A 20271-nucleotide genomic window follows, 5' to 3' on the forward strand; every position below is an offset into this window, starting at 1 on the left:
AAACTACACCCTTACTAATATCAGGCCCATATATTGAGGTTACAACTCACACATTGCCCTTTCCAAGGCCTCTGGTTGTTAGGTCAGGACAATCTTACCCTCTGTCACCACCACAAACTCCCCTTTGCAAGGCCTCTGGTTAATGAGTCAATTACACTCTTACCCATGCTTGCAACATAACTGATTTTCCTGGCGGCTGGCTTCCCCGTTCCACCCTCCCTTTCTCTCATTGCTTCAGGCCCACAGTTTAAAGACATGCCTTCTGATCAACTCTAATCTGAACCTACTGCACAGTGACGCACACACCCTCTATTAAATGGTCTTATTAGATTAATGCTTATAAGAAGAGGAAGAGCAAAAAGGGGTCCACATGTTCTAGCCAACCAATTATTTCTAGTAGACTTCAAGAAAGCTTTTGGGGTTTTTCACATCCTGCTCTGAAGAGGCAAAGGGTTGTATATCTAAGATGTATTCAAGAGGAGACCCACTGAAATGAATGAACCTAAGCAGTGCGATTTTTCTAGAAAAAGTGGTGCTGGAACTCACCGTGAACCTTGTTCTTGCTGGAACTTTATTTCAGCAAGTTCCAGCTGAAATAAAGCCCTTGCCATATTTGTGGACCCCTGTTGGAGAATGCTGACAGTGGTAAGGATCATCAGTATAACTGGATGTATATTCCTGTGCTCTATGTCCTGGCACCTAGTGTTTTAAATTGGCCAAAACATGACCTCTTGCCTAGAAGTCCTGACCCCATAACCTTGGTTATGTATGGCTATGGCTACTCGCCAATGGGGATGGGAGACATTCTGCACATGCTCAAAAGCACTCTTTTATTTATTGGTGGGTTCTTGTTTATGTCTTGCTGGGCTGTGTATGTAATAAAAAGGGAGCCAAGGCATCCTCTTTTATCTGTCCCCGTGTCAGTTTCAGTTTGTTTGTTAGCTTTTCTCTTTACTTTCTTTAGTGCTTCACATGTTATGGCCACTAGGAAAAGGCTCCAAGGCTAAAGAATACTTTCTGTGCATGTGATCAGAAGCACTTCCCTTTATCATTCCTTTCCAGACCCTTGCAGCACACAGCCTCTCCTATTCCTCGACTCAGTTTGAGATTCCACGCCAACCCACCAGCCAAACCAACTTTCCATTTATTCCAGAGCAGTGTCATCACAGCACAGAGGTCTGTCACTGCTCATCCATTGATTGGAACGTCTGTCAAAAATGCATGATGTCACAGATGCTCAGCCTGTGGGATACAAGGGTGGGGTTTGCAAGCAGGTGACAGAAGATTTTAGCCGTTTTATGTGCTCAAAGTCAAAGCAGGATAATGGTGTACCACGGCAGGGGCATAGAAACAAAATTAGTAACTCACCATGTTACCTAAATGTAAATGACATTTTCAGGTTTCTGAGCACCACTTCAAATCTTACACATTTCAGACAGAAAGCACTTGTTTTGCTTAAGGCATTGAAATTACATCATACATGATAATTACACCTGTGTTTCCATTAATTATATTGTAAACTGCCCTGTGATCTTTGGATAAAGAATGGTAAATAAATTTAATAAATAACAATAATAACAACTGTCCAGATTTACAGATGTACTTCATGCATCCTCCCTCACCCTCTCCATGCAAATGCTTTCGATTAGACTTTTAAAAATCCCCACTGCTTTGAACACAAATTGAAACAAATTGAATACAGAGAATGCAAATACTTCGTGCTTCAGTGAATAATGAACATATCTGCATGCTCTACTATGTAACTTGTAATGAAATCTCCTGACGGGTTAGTGTATTAATCAATTTTCAGTCAATGCACCACTCTGCTTACAAAACAGACAAAAATGTGCTGTGCATGTTATGCTAGTCCCCCAGACCTAAACTTTATTTAATGCATTTATAATGCAGTCTTCCATCAAGGAGTTATAGGTTATTTCACAACAACCCTGTGCAGTGCCTTAGACCGAGACCACCGATATCTCCTGGTAAACTTCACAGCTGAGTATGAACAGTGTTTACCCTAAAGGCTAGGAAGAAGGTAAAATAACTTTCATTGACCCAGCTGAGGCAGGCTTCTTGAGTTTCATACTCATCCAACAGAATGGAAGCAGTAGTCTGATACAAACAGAACAAGTGAGTGAGTAGAGCGTTGTCATTGCTGATCACGGGCTAGTTACAAAGCTGGAATGGGCTTTGTACAAAGTGACCAAATATGTTACTGACAAAGGGCATTTTCCTAAACATTCGACACCCGCAATCTGCATTCTGGACCCAACCTCCATCCTCTGCTACTCTGTGCTGGATATTGCACTTCCAGACCCACATCTGGGCTTCTCTCTGTATAGGGGTCCCCATGCTGAGGCATATAGCCTACCCTCCCAAGCTCACAGCAATGCCATGGTTGGCTCTGCAAAAGGAGACATGTTGCTAAAACATGTAAAATCCTCCCCTTTACAAATATCCTTGTGGATAATGAAAATAAGCCAAGAGAAGACATGCAAAACTGCCACCCTAGGTGGGCTTTCTGTTAGCATTGCCATTTACATCACATATGACATGTCCCAGGTTCTCTCTCTCTACAGTTCTGTATGTGCACACACTATAGGTTTAAAGCATATTCGAAACCCAAGGTACCCCTCAAAAAATTCTGAGCACTATAGCTTACCCCTTAAATACTTACAGTTCCCAGTAACTCTTAGCAAACTTTTATAAACCTCTTCAGTTGTTCTCTGGTCCCTTTCTGCCATCTAGTGGAGGACAGAAGTAAAGCATATCTCTCCCCCTCCTCCTGCACACACACGCAAAAATCTGGTTCACTGAGTGATGCTGTTTACTTCCTGCTGCTAAGTCCTTGGGATAACCTCTCCCCCTCCATCTGCTCAGTCCTAAGGAAGGACTAGATATGGGATGTTTGGACTGACAGCTACCTGAAACCAAATCTGGAAGCTGCCAAGAAGAGGAACAGCTGATAATGCCCACATAAACTTATGTTGGGCAGGGAGGACTGCAGCAATAAATGGGAATTGTTATAGAAAGCACATCTGTCACTGGAATCTGTGCCTTGCTGCTGCAGACTTAGATTTGTAGTAACATAAATCTTGAGACCCAAGAAATGGAATAGGAGCCTTGTAAATTCATAGCTGAGTTCAAATTCAACGCTGGCACTGGAGTTTAGGTTTTGAACAAAGGGCGCAAGCGTCCTGATTTTGCAGGAACTGAGTTGTAACAAATTCAAATTTTGGCTCCAAACTATGACTTCTACCAGATATTTCTATTTTTAAAAAATCAATTGTGACTTTTAGAATTGGAAAATTCGTTCTCATTTTGATATTTTGCTTTGTCTCTACTGACCAGATAGTAAAATCTCTCTCTGTGGATTTGCATAGGATTTGGATTGCTAGGATTGCTAGTGAAAGAACAAACAGGATATACACTGTTTGTGTGTGTGTGTGTGTGTGCACGCGCGCACGTGCCTTCCAAATTGTTGCTCAATCAGCTTCTCCAATAGGATGTTTCAAGATCCTGATTCCTGATGGAGCCAGAGTTTTCTAAGGACCCTTTAAGAAAAGAATAAGCAGCGAGGTAGCAAATGGTAGCAACAGTTTAGGTGTTCTGTGTCCTTGTTTCATGTTTCACAGCAATTGCCTTGAAATAACAATCCCTTAGCTCAGCTGGAAGCTAAAATAAAATGGAAAGTGAGGATAAGTGCCCCTGGATATTTGGTCAACCTTAGAAGATAAGCCACTATGGAAATAACAGGAATTATTATCTTGGAGAAGCAGAGGAGGAGAAAATTTATGATTCACTGCAAGTACACAGTGTCATGAGAATGATCCCAGCAAGGAGACATAACCAAAATACTCCAGGATTTCCAGCTCATGTAAAGAATTCCAGATGACTTGTATTGAATCAACAATGTTGAATAGCCCTGCTTTTTTGCATATATGCCTGCATATGCAGATCGTGATAAGGTTCAGGCTCTCAACCTCATTCGCTTGCTGAATTTCTTATTGGCCAAACAGTTGCATACATGGAGTGAAATGGGGAGGGGGGGCACACCGGATCGGCAAAAGGAGCTGGGCTGTCGCATCTCCTCAGTCTGGCTCGCTGACTGTGCCACGGGCAAACAAGCAACGCTGTCACTGTGGATCACCATCAGCCCTGCTCCACAGATGTGCGAGATCTTCTCAGCAGCTGACCTGAAAACTGCCCGATGTTCAAGACAATCCTCACCCCACGCTCCTTTAAGGTACCACGCTCTTGGTCTACATCACCCCTCACATACCACTGCTGCCTTTGCCACGTCACACAACTCTGCAACACACATAGGCTGTGGCTTTCTGCTGCTGTCCCCAAAGCTGTGCTCATGTGGCAATTCCCAACCAAAGGTGTTCAACTGGCTGGTTTTTATAGACATCCTACCTGCTACCTCTTTCTCCCTCTCCATTCTCCCCTCCCTGAACCCAAGATGACGAAGGGATGCTTTTTCCAAGACCCAACTAGGGAGTAATGCACCTCCCATTTGAAAGGCTGTTGGATAAGTTTTTGAGGGGGCAGGGGCAGAGAGACATGATATACCACCAACCTTGGCCATTCTGGTACAAAAGGAGCCTTCTAGCAAAGACAGCCATCCCTTCTCCTAGGATCAGAATGGCAGAAGTTCAACAAACTACCTGGTACTATCACGTGGGCAAGGGCTACGTCCTACCTCCAGTGGCAGAGGATGTATGGCTGTGTGTACCAGTTGTTGGGAATTGGAAGTGGGGAAAGTGCTACTTTGCTCAGGTCATCTGCTGTGCCGTGGGCATCTGATTGGACACTGTGAGAACAAGATGCTGGACTTGATAGGCCACTGGCCTGATCCAGCAGGGCCCTCCTTAAGGGAGCAGGAGTCATAAAGAAAGTTTAACCCTTTCAATATCTGGAAAGGCAACAGCTACATGTCCCCATCCCTTAAATTAAGAACTGCAGATCAGTCAACGTTGTTTGCAGATCAGAGATTATGTTTGCAGATGACGCTGTCCTGATTGTGCAAGGAAGCTGTACAGAGTCTCATCAACCATTTTGCCCAAGCCTGCATACAGATTGAACTTATCAGCCTGACAAAAACAAACATCCTGGGTCAGGATGTCAGTCAGCACTCCACACATTAGCATTGGTGGCCACATGCTTGAGGCGACGATTTCGTCTACTTGGGCTCCACCATAATCAGGAACCTCTCCATCAACGCTAAGCTGGACAAGCATATTGGCAAGGCAGTTACAGCAATGGCTTGCCTCTCCAATAGGGTGTCTGGAAATGGGATGCTAACAACCAATACCAAGATGAAGGTCTGCTGCTTTATAGTAAGTGAGAAAAGAATGACTTACATCCTCCAGGACTGATGCCTCAATGCTTTCCACATGTGCCCTAGATCAGGCCCTCCCCTAAGTTGGAGGAGACAGATGAGTAACCTTCCCAAAGCTGATGGCTTTCAAGTGTCAGGAGTGTGTGCAGGAGCCAGGCCCTGTAACCAGTAGGGCTTCACAGGACTGGGGCCTTCCTAAGTTTGTTCTGAAGAGGCAAGGTGCGGCCGCACAGGTGAGGCCACTTGGTAACTCACTTGCACCTGGTGGCTAGAGCCAGGAAGGGATATAAGGTTAGCATTTCCCTTTGGCTCTTTGCCACAGCAACACGCCTCCTGCCGTGCTGCGTTTGGCTTCTTGCTTCCTGATCCTCAGACCTCGGCTTCTTGACTCCTTGCTTCTCGACCCTCGGACCCTTGACTTTGTGATTCCCCGCTTCCTGACCCTCAGATCCCTGGCTTCTGGACTCTCATTCATGCTCCCACCCCGCCATCTTGCCCCCGGTCCCAACGTCCTCAGCTGGGACTTCAATCGCCCATAGACCGGACCATTACATCAAGTTCCAGAGAGCTCTCCCACAGCCCCTGAGATAACATCAGCTACCCATCTTGAGCTATTAGCTAGTCTTCTGTTTAAAACAAAAAGTGGCCAATAAGAATGGGAAAACTGCCTTGTTGGATGAAACCAAAGGTCCACCAGTCCAGTATTTTGTGGCCAACTGTGGCAAGCTGCTGGGAAGCTCACAAACAGGCCTCCTCATTTGTCTGCAGCATCTGATACTCGGGGGTATATTGCCTCTTTACATGGAGCTTCCTTTCAGCTGGCATGCCTGATTCAAGCAAGCCAGCCAAAATGCAGAATAAATGCAAAGAGTGTGAGGAACCACCAACTCTTCTGATGAAGTCTAGGCACTCAAACTGCACCCTGATGCATTCCTCAGCAAGATGTTCTGCATACAAAAGCTGACTGCTGCATTTCAAGGACATAAATATGAACAGCTTAAGCGAGTGAGCCCAAGCTACACTCAGAAAGGTTGTTGAACAGTTTTTTCTAATTTGCTTACTCAAAGTTTATGCAATGGTTAGACTACGCTCTATCTTTGTCTGATTTGTTTACAGAAAGGTTATTCAACAATGAGTATTCTTCCCAATTTACTTGGGTGCCAATGCATCGTCTTATTAATCATTCCAGTCACCCCAAACATTTCAGTGCATTTCCCCATAACATTCCAAGCTGCATAAAATCTGGGTTTTCTTAAGTAGGTTTGTTGTGCTTGGGTGACACAGCACTTTAATCCACTTTAATTGTGCATATCTAAATTACTGATGTGTACTTGAATCCCTTCTGCAAAATACTAACAGTCTGGAGGCACCTTCCCCATTTTGACCATGCGGCTTATTTACACTACGTTTTGTTACTTGCTTGCCTAAGACTCTACATACAAACAAGATGTTTGAAAACACATAAATCATACTGGTTCACTCTTCATAGATTTGGGAAAGGCTGCATCGCTCAGTATACACACTCCCAAGTTTGCTGCGCTGCAATGTGTGAAAATCCCCTTAGTGTAAAGCGAAAAACTATTCAGAGTTTTCTAATGCTATGTGGGGGAGCCAGCCACCCCTCAAGCCATGTCTGGAACTGGTGGGAACCATAGCGCTCCGAAGGCCTAGTGAATTAGCTAATCCTGTTTTCAATCAAAACCCAATTGTTAAGCTGCTCCAGTTCTGTATCCCTGGTCAGCATCCCTGATCTGTCACCATGGAAACCAAGCATCCCTGTATCTGAGCCACCAAAAACTCATTCCATGCTAAGACTTAAAAGTGGAGTGGTGGTGAGGACTTTTAAATTCCCTGCATCTAAATGCCCAGCTAAAACGTTTCCCCAGGGCACTTTAGCCCTATCACACACACCTGCTCCCGGCTCCTGCTGAGGCTGTGCTTAGAATTAAAACCCATCACCTTTCTAAATCCAACTGACATGAATTTAAATCAAGATCATGCGTTACTGCAGCCATCTCAAACACCTGCTTGGGAATGAAGAATGTCTGGGGAAATGCCCTTTGTCAGCAGTGCAAATGTTTTCAGTCGCTCTGCAAAAAGCCCATTATAAACTATATAAACATTTCCAGCTTTGTAACTATCCCATTATCATCAATGAAAATGCTCTTCTCAACACAGCTTGCTCTGTGTACACTGGGGAACTGCTGCCTTTCCATCCTGTGAAATTAAGAGTTCTGCAGAAATCCAGTGCCTGAATATTCCTACGCCAGAGTTGAGGAACCTCAGGCCTGGGGCTCAAATGCAGCTCTCTAAAGTCTGGGGACTTCACCCACCCCACACTCTCTCCCCACTGGCCCTGTTTCACCCCTCCCCCTTTTTCTTTCTTTTTTTCTTTTTTGTCTGGCTGGAATGTTTCCTTGAACCCTGATAAATGCCTCCTGCTTGCTTGGCTGGAGAATAGAGAGGGGTGTGTGAGCATGTGTAGGAACCACCCTCCTGCGCGAAGATAAAACCTGCATCTGTTGCTCTGCCTTTAATCACATGCCCACCACTGCCATGTGGCCCATGAAGGTTGCCTGGTATGGAATGTGGCCCTTGACCTAATCTTGTCCTACGTCGGCTAATGTTGAGCCAATAATAAAAATATGGTTACAGATCAGTGCAGCACCTTCAGCTACCATCTTTTAAGCTATTGTCAATGGATATGCTAGCAGGAGCAACAGCTGGAGCAAAACAAAATCAAGAGTCAGGCTTTAAGGTAGGGCTGAGGAAACTGTGGCCCTCCAGATGTTTCTGGACTGAGCTCCCACCAGCCCCATCCAACATGGCCAATGGTCAGGGATGATGGAAATTGTAGTCTAGCAACATCTCAAGGGTCAAAGGTTCCCCAGACCTGCTTGAAGGACTGATAGTCATGTCAGATAAATCCTTCCTAAAACATTCACAGAATTATGGATGGCGGAAAACACTAAATGCTCTTAACTCTTCTCACAGAGAAGCATAAAATGCACTAGGAGCCAGCCAGCCAGGATGCTTTGCCTTCAAGTTCACATTCTGCTACTGAGGCACAATATGGGCCATGGGTAAATCATTCTCTCATTCTTGGACCATCTGCTGGAAAAATGCCATGATATTGACTGACCAAACTAGGTTTATTCATTAATTAACGTGTTTCTATTCCATCCTTCCCCAAAGTGATTAGCAATTAAGATAATAAAGATCCACACTATACATTGATACGGTTCTTGTAAAACGAATAAGCGAAAGATTACTACAGCTTAAAAATACAAAATAGCAGTCATAATAAATTAATCATCAGAAAACTAGCAGAACCACTGAACAGTAATTTGTCTTGCATGTCCTCATAAGCTAGCTGAATTAAAACAAGTCTTGCCTGATGCTGAAATCATAGAATAATAGAATCGCAGAGTTGGAAAGGACCCCCAAGGCTCATCTATTCCAACCCCCTGCAATGCAGGAATCACAGCTAAATAACCCCTGACAGATGGCCATCCAAAGTTAGTTTAAAAACCTCCAATGAAGGAGAATCCATCACCTTCTGGGGTATTCCATTCCAATGTCAAACAGCTCTTATCATCAGAAAGTTCTTTCCAATGTTTAGCTGTAATCTCCTTTCATGAATTTTGAATCTATTGGTTCAAGTCCTATCCTCCAGAGCAGCAGAAAATAATCTGGCTCCATCTTCCATGTGACAGCCCTTCAGTTATTTGCATATTACCTCTTAGTTCTCTCTTCGCCAGGCTAAACATGCCCAATCCCTCAACCATCAGCAAGAAGGAAACAGAGCAAAAGTCCCAGTGAAGAGAGTTCCACAATCTAATCTTGGTACCACAGCTGAAAATGCTCTGCCCTGAGTTAACTTCCCATTCATCATATGTCAGATAATGGGGGTGAGTTTAAGAAGAGAGATAGAAACATGGAGTTAGGCCTCTGAGGAAGATCTTACTATATAAGCAGGTTAATATGGGAGAAAGCAGTCCTTATAGCATCTCCTTTGTAAAGGTAAAAAGGTAAAAGGTAAAGGACCCCTGGACGGTTAAGTCCAGTCAAAGGCAACTATGGGGTTGCGGTGCTCATCTCGCTTTCAGGCCAAGGGAGCCGGCGTTTGTCCACAGACAGCTTTCTGGGTCATGTGACCAGCATGACTAAACCGCTTCTGGTGCAACGGAACACCGTGATGGAAACCAGAGCACACAGAAATGCTGTTTACCTTCCTGCCACAGCAGTACCTATTTATCTACTTGCACTGACCTGCTTTCGAACTGGTAGGTTGGCAGGAGCTGGAGCAGGAACGGTGAGCTCACCCCGTCACAGGCATTCAAACTGCTGACCTTCTGATCAGTAAGCCCAAGAGGCTCAGTGGTTTAGACCACAGCGCCACCCGTGTCCCTTTGCATCTCCTTTGTATTCACCCCTTCATCCATAAGAAACGGATTCTAGTAATTCTCAGAGAGCTTTAATTATAATCTCCAGTCACATTCTCAGTATATTCATATTCTTCCTCCTTCATTACTGGATGCTGCCAAGAACAAACATCTAAAAACCCAAACTCGTAATTAACAGAATGCAATGAACTCCTAGGTCTAGCCTACTTAGAGCAATTAAGGTTGCAGCCAGAACTCTGAATCAGAAACCAATTGAAAGCCAGCAAAGGATTGTTGTGATTTCAACAAGACACAAACTATAAACTGTTGCAAAATACACACATGTAACTCCATTGTATGTTCTGTAAGCATGGATATACGTACTGTATTCCTGCCTGCCACTGGAGACCGCCATACGTTCTATTTGGGGGTGTCTTTGAAAACAACTGGGAAACTTCAATTGGCTCAGAATGCAGCCCTAAAGAGGTAGGCTCTGGGGACTCTTCCCTGCCTCTCTTGCCCACTCAGCCTCTTCAGTTAGCTTAGATGGTTTAACTGGGCACCTGGAGAAGACAGCGTCTTTGAGCATGTCCCAACATGCATGACCCTCTCATCCCAGGGATGTAGAACTAGGTAGGTCTCTCTCTTACAGAACCATCAAGAGCCAGGCACACCGCCTGAAGCTTCCCCCCCCGCCTACAGCCGCTTCCAAAACAGCTTGCTGCAACTTGTCAATTTCAAAGCAGTGCTTCATGCTATTAATCTGCAACGACATTATAGCGCACGGCACATTGTTTGTCTCGCCCAAGCTATCCTTTGGAGAGAGATGTGCCGGGTAATTGCTGCCCTCATCGATCAATGTGGAGATCTTTAAATATGCAGGAGGTTAGTTTATGCATTCAGACTTCAATTTCTGCAGAGCACAGAGATGATGATAATAATAATATTAAAAAAGCTGAAGGGATTCTTGTCGTGCATTTAAGCTTTCCTCCAACTTTGCAGGTCTCCGCCAATGGCATGGGCAAAAAAAAAAGCTTTTACTTTGGACAATTCTCTGGACCACAGAACTATGCCAAGTCACACCCTGGGTCTTGAACCAGAAGCCTTGAACAGGGGCAGCCCTCCCATAAGGCTTGGTGAGGCAGTTGCCTCAGGCAGCAGGCTGAGGACAGCTGGGAGGGGTGGCAGATCCAGGCCTGCAAGGAGTGTGTCACTTGACACCTCCTGTGCTTGCTACCTGTTGTCTCCTCCTCCACCCCCCTGCCACCAGCTCCTCCTCTACCACTGGAGATGACTCCTCTGCCTCCTTCTCCATCACCCCCCACAGCCTCCTTTTTCCTCCCCCACCACCTTCAACACACTGGGGCTTCCTTGGGTATCCTCAGGTGGTAGAAGTTGTAATGGTAGCTGGGCGAAGAGGAGTTGTAATCAGTGGTGGTGGTGGCAAGGGGCCACAGAGGTGGAGGAGTCTATGTGAAGCATCATTTTCTGCTTTGTCCTGTTCCAGCCCTAGCCTTGAGACTCTAGTCTGGGACCTAGCCTAGACAGCTACTCTGAGCTCACTCTTTAGGGATGGGAAACCTGTGCCTCTCCAGCTGTTGTTGGACTTCAACCATATCAGCCCAAGCTAGCATGGTCATTGGTGAGGGAAGATGGGAGCTGCAGTGCAACAACATCTGGAGGAGAACATAAGCCCCTGCAAATGGAAGGCAGAATGAAGAGTGATCTGGAACAAGCAGAAGGTTCATGGTGAGGGGGGTCAGTATCCAGTGCAAAACAAACAGATCTTAAACACAGGCAGCCCACTGTGTTTTAACATTATTTTGTAAAAGAGGGGTATAACATAAACAGTAATTTTAGCACAATTAAGTTAATACTAATAACATAAAATTTATTCTATAGTGTTTTAAACTCTGTTAGTTATCTCGGGGGTTTTGCTGTTGAGGAGGAACATTCTGCTCCTTCCTCACAAGAAAGCCAAGGCTGCAATCCTGTACCCACTTCCCTGGGAGTAAACCCTACTAAACACAGAGACTTACTGCTGAGTAGACGTGTAGACCATCCTATTGTAAATTAACTACAGAGTGAATTCTTAATTACTCCCTGGACTTCAGATACTTGTTGTATAGTAGCATTTGCAGAAAATAGCTTGAAGGGAGTTACCTGATCTCAGATGAAACCACCAGAAGAAAGATGCATCTTGGTTGTTAGGAAGAATGAGAGGGCAAAAGAGGAATCCGGTAGGTCTTTAGAACTATAGAAAAGTGCACTAAAGAGGAGGGGGGAAAGCAGCTCTTTAGGGCCCCAGGGATTCCTAAGGCCTTGTGTCCAAATACCTCACTCATTCATCCATTCTGGCTCCACTTACTGGCTAAAAACACTGAAAGGTGAAAGAAGTCTGGGTACCTTAGAAGGATATGTACAGATTTTGCTTCATAACTTTAATTCTAGTAGGGCTTGTCAAGATGGCAATCCTATGCCCACTTACGGTACTTTTTCCCCTTTTTAAAAATGAAAGCTCAGAGTCTGCCCATCTTTGCAGCCATGGGTCCTGATGCAACTGCACTACCTGCCCTGTTTTGAATGCAGCCATGTGCTGAAGAACCCCAGAGTATGAGACTCATTTGCTTTGCTGCTTTCTGCTCATTCCAGCTATAGCCAGCAGAGGCTTTTTGCACAGTCAGACCAAAAGCAGAACAGCAGACTTGTCTGTGCAAAGCCCCAATAATCTTTATTGTTATTTAAATCAGCATCAAATCAGCTTTGGCCACCCCCTTTGCCTGCCCTGCTGCTGGAGCACGGCTAATGGTATTACAACAGATTGGGCACCCTGGTAAAAAGCAGCAGCAGCCGCCACTGCTGGAAGCTAGCAGACGAGGAGATGTCAAATGGAATAATGCAATTTCCTGGCACGAACGCACACTGGAGTCTTGTTCTTCTGTTTATTGTGCGAGGAAAGGCAGCAGCAGCGCTGGGAGGGAACTAGCTTTTGCACCTGATGGAATCCCAGCGTCCACCTTAGCATAATTGATCAAATTGTTGCTCCTTCCCTTTTGGACTTTTTGTCGTTTCCATCCCAGCATTGCCTGTTCAGTCATTCTGAGATCAGCAGGACAAAATTCTGTCTTATTACATGAAACATATGCAGCAACCGGAAAACCCAATAGGCTGGTTTTGTTGCTTCATTACTGTAAACCTGGGTCTGATTTACACACACACAAACACACACACACACACACAGGCTGAAACATTTGCATGTGTGAACAGACAGTTAAAGACATAACACCACAGACAGAACTTTCAAATCAAAGGATGCTGTTTAATGGAGGCAGTTCACACATTCAGTTGTTGGTAATCAAGGCTGGCAATGAATGAACATGATTTGATTTCTCTGTGCTTAGTAACTGGTGCCAAATCTATGAACTGACTCTTGATGATTAGCAGCTCAACACATGACAAGGAACATAGGAAGCAAGCTGTCATGTATCAAGTCAGACCATTTGATATCTACCGGTAACTTACTATACCATTGACAGGCAGCAGCTCTCCAGAGATTTGTGTGGGGAGCCACTCCCAGCCCCACCTAGAGATGCCAGGGATTGAACCAAGGACGTTTTGAATTTGAAGTATGTCTGCTGAGCCAGGGCCCTCCCCTGTGTGATCCTGGGCCGGTCCCTGGAGTGCACTCAGTTAATATCCATGTCCACACCACCAATTTAAAGCTAGTTTCAAACGTGGTTTACTGTTGCAACACCCAATCACAGAAGAATGTCTAATTCTTACTAAAGGGGGGTGGGGTGAGGGAAGAGAAAGTCTGCTGGAAAACTTTGTCACCTGCCCAAGAAACCCTGCTTCATAATAACCACATAGGCAAAGGCTGAACTTACTTAGTGGCAAGGTAAAACACCACAAGTGACCAGAGGCATTTTTCCTTATTGGTTCACATATTGCGTTATATATTTATGTACTGTATCATACATATTTCTGTCCATTTTGAAACAACAAACTTATTGAAATCACAAAAAGGGAAAAAGAAACCAGACAGCTTAAGCCACAAATCCTTCCATTAGGAAGCTTGATCTAAAGGCCAAACAGCACCTTCAGGGGCGAACAGCAGCCAAGTCAGGAGTTGGGGCCCTGTGGCTGCTTTTTCCTGCAAAACAAAAACAGCCAGACACATTCAAACCATGCATGAAAAGCACATGGCCTCTCCCAAAGAATCCTGGGAATTGCTTATCCCTAACACAGCTGCAATTCCCAGCAGTCTGAACAAACTACAGTTCCTGGGATTTTTGGGGGGTAGCCATGTGCTTCTATCATCTATCTATCTATCTATCTATCTATCTAGCATCTATCTGTCTGTCTGTCTGTCTGTCTGTCTGTCTATCTATCTATCTATCTATCTATCTATCTATCTATCTATCTATTTTGCTTTTAGATCCCACCTTTCCTTCCAAGGAACTCAAGATGGCATACATGGTCCTCTGCCTCCTTGTTTAATCCCCACAACAACCCTGTGAGGTAAGTTAGGCTGAAAGGCAGTGGCCAGCCCAAGTTCACCCAGTGAGCTTCACAGCTGAGTGGGGATTGAACTCTGGTCTCCCAAATCCTAAGCACTATACACCACTGTCGTTGTAATTCAGCAGCATCCAAAAACTCATGCTTGCCGTTAGCTTCTGCATTATTAGAGTCTAGCTCCCCCAGGGAGGTGCATCATGGTCAGCTAGGGATTTAAATGTGCTTTAAATGTACGGTGTAGATGTGATGTGCAACTGATGCCAGAGATCATTTGGACATACGTACATTTGGGGGAAGGGGAAGAAATTAAGCCTTATGATGGAGGTGACTATGTCCTGGAATACGTCCTCTCTTAAGGTCAGCCTTAATACCCATTGCAAATTCACTCAACAGGCTTTGACTCACCAGATGATGTGCTGGATGTGAGGAGCTGTGTGCAAAAGAATGAAAGGTTATTATAGCCAGAAATATGTTTGTAAAGGAAGATACATTTAAGATAAGTTGGGTCATTTATCTTTCTTTCCCAGCAGAGGTGCATCTCTGTGCAAAATGCTGAATAAGAAGCAAGATGAGAATGACACTAAGCTCGTGCCATGTTGTGCCTGGGAGGAAAGGGGACTGTGCGGGAGACAAGGGGGCACAAATACATCATACATAATTGATTCAACAAATGTCGCCTCTTTCTATCTCACAGCCACTCCATATAAGACACATAAAGGGAAAGCATGAAGGGGTGGGGGGAGAAAAGAACAGCAAAGGCATGTTTAGCTTAGGAAAAGAAGATCAAACTAGACCAGTTTACAAAGGCACAAAAGGCTTTGAAAACCGATATTTGCTAGGGCTGCTGAGGAAGGACCACAAAGCACATGAATCCCTTCCTCCTTCTTCTTTTCTCTCTCTCTTTTAGTAACCCCTTCCCCTCAATTCTTCAATAAAATAAAAAAATGCAAAAAATAAACAACAAATAAAAACTTTTTTAAAAAGAAGAAGATGTTGCTATTGCACATGCAAAATGTGTAGGTGCTCAAGAGAAATTAGTGTAAGAGCATAAAAGTTTGCAGAGTCATATGTCGAAGGTATCTATGCCACAGTCGGGGGCCACTCTCCACTTGTGCCATAAACAAATAATTAGAAAGCATTAAGTCGAGACAGATTGTGCCAATTTCAGCCGCTATGTTTTGTCTTTTTTCCTATGCAAAAAGAAACCTCACATTCCAGACCCCAGCCACCATACCAGGCTTCTCCAGTCTGGAGCCCTTCAGATGTTTGGGGCTACAATCCCTATCAGCATGCCCCATGGGCAGAGATTATGGGCGTAACAGTCCAAAGCAACTAGAAAGCACACAGATCCACACCATACATTCGCTGCACATTTAAAGCCCCTAGCTTCCCCCAAAGAACCATGGGAACTTTAGTTTTCCTCCTCGGCAAGCTACAATTCCCAGCACCCTTAACAAACTACAGTTCCCAGGATTAGGGAAAACTAGGTGTGTTGAATGTGTTTTAATAGCATGGTGCAGTGATTCAAAGGCAAAGGGATCATAGGGATTATGGGTCAGTGGTTTCCTGCCTCAGGGACTCCTCAGGTCCCAAGCAGGCCCATATGAGGAAGACTACTTGCAGATCATGCAGAGGAAAATAGATTTAGTGCCTCATTCTACCCTGAGGCTGGGGTTCACTACCCTCCAAATTCCAACATCTCAGCACACACCCAAAGTTCATTGCAAGCTCCCAGCAGAGAATACAAAGGGCGACTCTAGACAAGGGTAGTGTGTCCCATTTCACTGCTTGAAGCAAGACAGGAAATGCCATTCTGCCCTGCCACCCCTGCCGAAGCGTGAAGTGACAGCTGTGACAGTAGGTTCCAGCAAAATTTGGCCAGAGGCCATACAGTGGTACCTTGGGTTAAGAACTTAATTTGTTCTGGAGGTCCGTTCTTAACCGGAAGCTGTTCTTAACCTGAAGCACCACTTTAGCTAATGGGGCCTCCTGCTGCCGCTGTGGCGCCACTGCGCAATTTCTGTTCTCATCCTGAAGGGAAGTTCTTAACCCAAGGTAACCCTGGGTTAGCGGAGTCTGTAACCTGAAGCGTCTGTAACCTGAAGCAACTATAACCTGAGGTACCACTGTACAGTGAAGCTGGTGTCCACAGTTCTAAGCCTTTACATTTCTGTTCACTCCCAGCTAAAGGGCAGGAATTGGGCATTCAGTACACCTACTGTGCTGTTTAGCTCCTCGGGCTCTTACTGATACAATAACCTTCTTCTATGGGTGCTGCATCTGGTTCTGCATAGCCTGACTCAGCCCTGACTTTCTGGAATTCTACTCAGGACTGGATCCCAGGATCAGTCTTCTTCAGGCCACATGCAGTGCTCACAGACTCACTGCTTGGACAGAATGGAACACCAGCACAAGGCAAGGCCAAAGGAACTCATCCAGGAATTGAAGTTTGAGTGCCATGAATGGATGGCAGTTGGCACAGAGAAAGACAAGCTGATCTGACTCATGAAGGATGATGGTCACGGATGATCTCCAGTGCAACCTGTGCAGAAAAATTGCTGTGCCTGGCACTAATTACTGACCATGGATTGTGATTTGGATTTCTCGTTTCAAGTCCTCCAAATGTTTTCTGACAATATAACAGCCTTTTCGCTTGCTCGCTTTGTTTTTGCCATCTTCTCTCGCTCAGCCAAAATATGCATGAATGAGAACATTTGAACCTTTTAATTGAAACTATCAATTGAGAACAAGCAGCGCAGTCATAACCATCCAAAATGCAAATAGGCAGATGGATTTTCGATGGAAATCATCTGCTTGAGGCCAGGAAAAGATAACCAAGAATAGAATTTTGCCTGGGGTTTTGCAGACCCCAGAAAGGCCAATGCAACTACTCCATCCAGCCCCTTAACATAAGAACTCCCATCCAGCCCTCTCTGTCAACTCACACAATCCAAATAAGAACACAAGAAGAGCTGGATCAAACCAAAGGCCCATTTAGTCCAGCATTCTTCCCTAGGATTGCCAGACCTCCAGGGCTGACCTGAAGTCTTCAGGCCTGCATGCCATCCTCCAGGTGGCAGGTGGAGTGCTTAATTCTGCAAGAGTTCCTTAAAAAAATTAATAAGGAGGCTGTGCATGCAGTTTTCAAGCTTCAGTCTGGCAGAAGCCAAGTGCAAATTTTAGCATAAACTCTTTGGGTGGGGGGGGGTCTCCCTCCTCCTCAGCTCCCTCCTCCCCTCCCAATTAACCTCCACATCCAAGATACAATGGTTGGAAGGAGCACTGAAGAAGAAAAAGAGTTTTGTTGGGCTTGGGGTGGAGAAGATTACGAGACGGTTATGAGTATGTATGCATGTCTGGTTGTGAGATGAAGAGCTGTAGAAACAATGTCAAGCTTGATGACATCACTAGTGTCCACCCCCTGTGACATCACCAGGGGGCTCTTCCAGGTCTCGGGTTTTGGCCCTGATATCTTAGGATCTGGGATGTTTCTGACCTGGCAACCGTAGACTTCCCTCACTGTCCATCCAGATGCCTATGGGAAGCCTACCAGGAGGATATGAGCTCAATAGCTCTTTCCCACTGTTATTCCTCAGCAGCTAATAGTCAGAGGTACACTGCCATCAAAGTTGTGGTAGCAAATGCTGTAGTTTAGCTACATATTGTGTAAAGAATTACTTCCGTTCATCTGTCCTGAATCTCCCACGATTCAGCTTCATTAAAGGTAAAGGTAAAGGGACCCCTGACCATTAGGTCCAGTCGTGGCCGACTCTGGGGTTGCAGTGCTCGTCTCGCTTTATTGGCTGAGGGAGCCGGCATACAGTTTCCGGGTCATGTGGCCAGCATGACTAAGCCGCTTCTGGCGAACCAGAGCAGCACACAGAAATGCCGCTTACCTTCCCGTCGGAGCGGTACCTATTTATCTACTTGCACTTTGACGTGCTTTCAAACTGCTAGGCTGGCAGGGGCAGGGACCAAGCAATGGGAGCTCACCCCGTCGTGGTGATTCGAACCGCCAACCTTCTGATCGGCAAGTCCTAGGCTCTGTGGTTTAACCCACAGCGCCACCCGCATCCCTCAGCTTCATTTGATGACCCCATATTCAAGCATTACCATTGAGAGAGAAACTTCTCCCTGCCCACTTTCACTATGTGTTATCTTGTATGCACACCTCTATCATGGCCCCCCCTGCTTTTTTTCTAAACTAAATACCCCTAAACATTCATACTTTCTTCATAAGAAGGTTGCTCCAGCATGTTAATTATGTTGCTTGCCCTTTTCTGCACCTTTTCCAGCTCTACGGTGTTCTTTTTGGGGTGTGCTGACCTCAACCGTACACACCATTGCAAATGTGGCAGCACCATGGACTTCTATGATATTATTATGATATTGGCATCAGTGTGTCCCTAGGAGAAAGCCATGGACAAGCCATTCAGATCAAAATTATTTATTATTATTATTACTACTACTACTACTACTACTACTACTACTACATTTATGTCCCATCTTTCCTTCAAGGAGCTCAAGGTGGTGTCCATGTTTTTTCCTCTCTCCATTTCACAGCCCTGTGAGGTAAGCTAGGCTAGATGCTTACTGGCCCAAAGTCACCCTGTGAGCTTCATGGCTGAGTGGGGAATTAAACCCCAGCCTCTCACATCCTAGTCTAACACTCTGACCACTGCATCACAGGATTTAATAGGATTCAAGCAAGCATGACTTGCCACATACCAAAGGGGACAAACACTACCCAGTTACAGATAGGTAGCCGTGTTGGTCTGCCATAGTCAAAACAAAACAAAAAATTTCCTTCCAGTAGCACCTTAAAGACCAACTAAGTTAGTTCTTGGTATGAGCTTTCGTGTGCATGCACACTTCTTCAGATACACTGAAACAGAAGTTGCCAGATCCTTCTATATAGTGAGAAGGTGGGGAGGGGTATTACTCAGAAGGGTGGTGGGAGTGGGTGATTGGCAGATAGCTGTGATGAGCCTGTTGACGACTCTTAACGACTGCAATAGGTCTTACAGGAAAAAGGATCTGGCAACTTCTGTTTCAGTGTATCTGAAGAAGTGTGCATGCACACGAAAGCTCATACCAAGAACTAACTTAGTTGGTCTTTAAGGTGCTACTGGAAGGAATTTTTTTTTTTTTTGTAAACACTACCCACTATCATTGCTCAAGCAGTCTGTGGGCAAAATTCCTTTCAGGCCTCTACTGTGGAGACCACCAACGGCTATTGTGATAGCCATCTCTTATCTTGATTGCTCGCTAATGGGCACTGATGGTCAGCTGATTTCAAGAGCTGCCTAAAGATGTTTCCTCAAATATTGTCAGTGGCTAGAAAATGTTTCTTGAATGAGCACAAATACATGGTGGCTAGCTATAGAATAACTGGTTGTTTTTTATATCATTTGAAAAATTATGTAACTTGTTTTTGAGGCTTGCTTTTATTAGCATTTTTAATGAATAATTCATATTGCCTTCTGTAAACCACTTAGAGATCATTTGCTTGAATAAGGTTTTTTTTGTTAAATCACATTAATTAAGTAATTAATTAGCTGTTGTTACAGTAATATCCCTTCTTTACTTCAATAAGATCCCCATTTTATCTTCACAACCCTTTGAGGTCGAGTTCATGTCCACCAGGAGCCATGTGCATTCAGTATTGCGAGCCCAATTTTGTGCAACTCCCTTCTGGTTGAAATCAGACAGGCCTCCTACCTGTTGAATATCTGGCACCTACCAAAAACCTTTTAAAATTATAGTTCTAGCAGGCATTTTATAAGTTGTGTTTTTTTTACCTTTTCTATATTTTATTTCTTGTACTCTGCTTTGAGATTAGTGTAGCTAAGCGGTATATAAATTTTTTAGAGAAATACACAAGTTAGGCCAAGATATGGTTAGTGGCTCAAAGTTCACCAGAGCTCTCAAAGATCTCTCAGTCCAACTCTCTAACCTATGGGTAGGCAAACTAAGGCACCGGGGCCGGATCCAGCCCAATTGCCTTCTCAATCCAGCCTG

General features: G+C 44.8%; 1 protein-coding gene across 3 annotated transcripts in view; it reads right to left on the minus strand.

Moving 5' to 3' along the window:
* Positions 1 to 20271, minus strand: part of LOC310747836 (acid-sensing ion channel 2) — a 381589-nt gene that overhangs the window by 301671 nt on the left and 59647 nt on the right. The window lies entirely within an intron of this gene.

This window comes from Podarcis filfolensis, assembly GCF_964270895.1.
Source record: "Podarcis filfolensis genome assembly, chromosome: 13".
Lineage (NCBI taxonomy): Eukaryota > Metazoa > Chordata > Lepidosauria > Squamata > Lacertidae > Podarcis > Podarcis filfolensis.